This window comes from Notamacropus eugenii, chromosome 1 (genome assembly GCF_028372415.1).
Source record: "Notamacropus eugenii isolate mMacEug1 chromosome 1, mMacEug1.pri_v2, whole genome shotgun sequence".
In the NCBI taxonomy this organism is placed as follows: Eukaryota; Metazoa; Chordata; class Mammalia; order Diprotodontia; family Macropodidae; genus Notamacropus; species Notamacropus eugenii.
In genome coordinates this window covers 325,127,799-325,133,006 of record NC_092872.1, presented here as the reverse complement: position 1 = coordinate 325,133,006, position 5,208 = coordinate 325,127,799, and the positions used below count along the sequence as shown (strand labels likewise).

Sequence of the window (5,208 nt, the reverse complement as noted above, 5' to 3'; positions counted from 1 at the left end):
AGTATAAATACTATATGCATATATATATACATATAGCTTATATGGAGTACTTCTATATACTTCTAGTATAAATATATTATGTATACTTATAGTATATGTATTTATATGGACTTATAGTATAAGTATAGTACAATGGACTTACACTATAAGTCCATTTGGATAGTCTCATAGTCTTATCAAATTTATATCCCTTCTTTTGAAGCTTATCTTGCATTGTGATAAGCATTCTCTTCTGGGCAGTGGTTATCTCTTCTTTTGTTAGTCTAGGAGGCTTAGGCAGGCCTTCAGAGAAAGATGAATATACTAAGGCAGTGTTTATGGGGACTTGTACTTTAGGAATTTGAGAAGTTAAAGCTGTGGTTTAGTTACTTGGTCAGAGAAGTCATTTCCAGGCTGTTTTCTCTAGTGTCCTGGAATTTTAATTACTGCTCCAGCTTGGGGAACCAGTAGGAGTCTAATAGATGGGAAACCTGTTTATAATTTTTAATGGACTGTCCTGAGGAGGTAAGGAAGCTCCAATATTTCCATAGCATCTCAAAGTTATGTGCCACTCCAAATGCATACCTGCTATCAATGTAACCTTTTCCTAATTCACAAGCTCTGGCTACCGCTTCCAGTTCTGCTTGCTTCATTGAATGGACGTCAAGGAATGATCAAGCTTCATCTACTTCTGTGGTGGTGATGCTATAACTGAAACCAAGTCTCCTTCCTCACTTCTGTGGTAAGATTCATCAGTATGCCAGTCAAAGACTGCTTCCTCTAAAGAAGTTTCCTTCAGGTCCTCCTGGGGAAAGCAATACATCCAGGAAAACTATACAGTTATGGTCTAAAGTCTCTTACTTTCCACTTCAAGTAGATAAGTGGAAGGATTCAATATGCTTACATCAACAACATTCCCTGATTCTCAGATATGAATAAATCAAATGGCAGAGCTAACTGCACAACTATAGGTGGGGCACTGATAACTGACCTGATATCATTATTATCTGAAATCCACAAGAAGGGGGAACTTGATTGAGAGCTAGATGGTTGGAAGGGGTTAAGGAGTATGTAGGGGATAAAAGACACAAGGAAGTGGTCCCTCCTGGGTCAAAAAAAACAGTGGCCTGTCTAGTATCCTCAAGAGCCAGGACAAAAGGATGAAAAGCACTGATCTCTCCAATATAAAGGGAAAGTGGTTCTGAGGTATGTGCTACAGTTTTCTTATTAGCAATCCCCACAACTGAGATACACACTTAACTCTAGGGGAAGGTAATGGGGAAGGCAGAGGCGTTTAAAACTGTGAATATGGCACTGGGGTCAACTAGCGCAGACACCTTTTGCTCCTATATGAGCAAGGAAATATCTCCAACAGGAGTCATGAGAATTACAAGCACCACCTGTACAGCCCCCTCCTTTTGTCACTCCTCCTGCCAGCCCTCCCCAGGGCCTAGTCATGCTTAGTGATTGGGGTTTCAGGGAAGGTCCCTCAGTTCTTTTAGGGATGCTTTCACTTTTTTCTCTTCAGCATCAGACCCAGTTCCCATTTTACAGTTTTTCCTCCAGTGGTCAGATTTTCTATAATTAAAGCAAACTCTCAGTCTGTTTGATTTTGATATTATGGGAAAAGAATGCTGCAGATAACAGGGATGGTATAGGGTCAGGGATGGTAAGGAACGGACTGCACCTGCTACAGAAGGGATGCAAGGGAAAATTTCTTTTTTGCTTTTCTAAGTTCCTTTTTACTGTTTTCATCTTTCTCTCCCAGAGTGGCTGTGAGCATACTGCAGTCTAAAGAAGAGCTGTCAATGTTGCAAATCAGAAACAGCCAGTTTAATTTGCTTACAGATGGGTGGGTGAAAATTATTAACAAATAGGAAAGAAACTGAATTTGCCCTATTGCACTCTCATGGAGACTGAAATTGGCATCAAAGTCTTGGACAAGTCTATCATGAAAGTGATAGACAGATTCCCCAGGGTCCTATTTAGTATCTTGAACCTTTGTTAAATCAATGAGTTTGGGGAACAAAAGTGGTATGGTCTCAAGAAGCTTTTCACCCATAACTTGGGAAAGTTGATAATGTTCTTTACCTCAGTCCTCCAAGTCCCTCTCTACCCTAAGATCCTCCTCTGGGTCTTCCCAGCTGGCCTTTTGACACCAATTCTTAGTCTCCCCCTTCTCAACTAGGGCAACCATGAGTTGATGCAGATCCAGACATCCCATTCTGTATGAATATAGGGTTAGTTGGAAATGCTAAGCAAAACCTATGGGATCCTCTGGGGCTGGGATACTCCTGGGCAATTAGCCTGGAGTTCTCCACTCTGCCAGGGCTTGAAACCATTGGTCCTGATCAAGCCACTCTCCTCAGGATTTTTTCCTGGGAGAACTTTGGCTTGCACTTTGAAAAGGAATATAGAAACTGGGAAACTGGTGGAGTCTTTTGGTAAAGTTTAGTATATTTTAGGTAGTTAGGTAGTTAGGGGGTTATTAAGAAAGTGAATAAGATGAGTTACTTTATCAAATTCTTTGTTAAATTACAGGAAAATTTCATTTCCATAGAATATGAGGGTCCATGGGGACCATGGTTCATAAATAGTTAAGATTTCATTCTTCCTCTTTCCTTACTTCAAAGTAAAACTTCAAGGAACTCTAGTAAAGTGAGGTATGGCTCATGTCTAGGACTTCCTCAAACTGTAAATAATGGGGTCCTTTCTAGAAAAGATACCCATTGTACAATATAGATATCATATACAGGACAACAGGCTGTTTCACATACCAAGGAAATTATTTAAGATGGAAAAGATTCCATGGTAATCTTGAGGATGAGGCTTATGTGAAAGGGGAATGGGAATCAGGCTCATTCTTGAACTTTGTTCTCCCTCTTGAAGAATCCCAGAAAAATCTCTAAAACAAAGCTTAATGATGGCTCATTTATAATATCTTTTCAAAATGTGAACAATGAAGTCCTTTCAAGAAAGGGCTCATAGTACAATATATGTATCAAGTATAAAACAGTTATTTATTTCCTCTGCCACAGAAAATGACTAAGATACAAAAGATTTAAAGATTAAATATAGGAAACAAAATACTAAGTTAGCTATTAGACTCATAATATTTCCCCCAGAAAGTTACCAGACTTTATGTGGCTGCCAAACATATTTCATTTTCAATTTGGACCTTCTCTGTCCATACCAATATTCAGACACCCTGACCAGTCAGGGTGTAGTTTTTTTATTTCTTCAAATATGTGATGATCCTAGTGAGAATACTCTGCAAGAAGTGGTCTGTTAAAAAACTCCTCCTACCTCTGATGAGCTGAAGCCCAAATCCCAGGAAATCATGAACAGTAATCATAGGTCTGGAAATGTGTACTTTTCAGGATCATTAGTAACTGACCTGTGCACGGAAACACAATGAGAGAAGAAGGTAACCAGGGCCTTGGAATCCATCTCAGATTTCCATGTGTTTTTACTACAAGTCGTCATTGGTACTGGGTGGGAGGCGAGGGGAGGGGAATCCTCTGCTCACAACACATAAAAGAAAAAGAGTTCTCAGTGTCATAGATGATTCTACAGATCATATATATATATATATATATATATATATATATATAACCTTATATATAACCTATAGGGTAGAGTAAGGAAGGGATCTTTTGATTGCAACCCTTCAATCACAGAGAAATAATTATGAGTTACCTGTGTCATCCTAGTACAGTTCATATCCATCAGCAAAGTGCTGGAGCACATGTCCAACTTTATGATAGTTGCTTCAGTTCAGAGAATCAAGAGTGCTAATATCAGGGGTGCCCCAGTCACTGCTGCTATAAACACATTCCTTAGATCTATTTGTTTATCAAATTTACTTTTAAAACAGAATAAGATTAATCCAGCTTGACCTGTCCTTGAGGAATCCATGCTGGCTATTTATAATTACTAATTCCTTTGCTAGCTTCAATGATTTATTCTAGAATTTTTCTAGGAATTAAAGTCAAATTCACTGGCCTGTGGTTGACAGACTAGATTTTTTTTCCTCTTTTGAAAACTCAGACAATATTTGTGCTTACTCAGTCCTGCAGCACCTTTCTTTTCCATGAGTTTTTTAATATCCTTAATAATGGCTTAGCAGTACACTAAGGAGTAATCAGCCTTTTGGTCCAAGAATTATAAATTCTTTTCAATATCATTGGGAACAATAAAGTTATAGTAGAAAGAACTGTAATATGGTTACTCTGGCCTCACTCTCTGAGTCAAACTTGTTGCAATTTTATTCCTGCCAGGTTCTCTGTTACCCTAAAGATGTTGGGGAGTCTCTATTCATTGCCACTAGCTCAAGAACCCATCAACTATATTCCTCTTATTTTAGGGTCTCTGTGACTAGCACCCCAGTTCTATTTAGTCACTTAATACTGAATTAGCTTTTACAAAGGGATGTTTGCTTCAAAGATATGGCAAGAACAAATACATAAACATTTCTCCATCTTTAGGCATCATTCCCCCCCATTCTACCTCAGCCTCTAAGGAAAGGAGGGGATTAGGCTCACAATTTAGTTCAATTCCCACACTTTGTTAGCTCCATCAACTTCAAGTCCAAAATTCAGGTAAGCTATTTCCCAGAATTTTGATCCTCACAGCTTTGCTGTTGGATTGGTGTGGACTTTTAGATTCTCAGCTTTCTATGCCTATCACTTCTATGTTGCATCAAAGACTCCGCTTCCTGTACCTAGAATGGAAAAAATTAAAGGAAAAGGCCAAAACCTGGGAAGTCACTAAGCAGATTCCTCCCTTTGGTAACTGTGTATGTATGGTCAGACAACTAGATCTGTCTGTTGATCTGTGATGTATGTACTTCTTAAGGTCAGGTAGCTGGAAGCCATGTCTGTTGATTACTATTTTTTTGTGTTTTCTCTGAAGTTCAGGGTGCTGACATTTTTCTCCTGAACTAAGTGAATGATGTATGTATTTGATTAAAGTGATTGTTGACCCCTCAATATTTGCTTTTCTTTTAGAAATGCAAATCTAAGAACTTGTGATAGCAGCCCCTTGCTTTTACAGCATTTCCCCCACTTAACCTCATGTTATCATCCTCTATGAGTGAAGGAGTCACTCTTTCACCTTCAGTTATAAATACAAGAAAAAGTCCTGACAATGCTCAGTTGGTCAGTTTTAAAGATGAAGGCCTTTCTGTCTATGTAATCTATGGAAAAAGACTGTTTCCAAACTCTTGAT

The 5,208-nt window shown here is 38.6% G+C and overlaps 1 pseudogene; it reads right to left on the bottom strand.

The window, feature by feature from the left end:
• Positions 1-664: 664 nt before the first annotated feature.
• LOC140517429 (ubiquitin-protein ligase E3C pseudogene) overlaps positions 665-5,208 on the bottom strand; it is a 13,069-nt pseudogene continuing 8,525 nt past the window's right edge.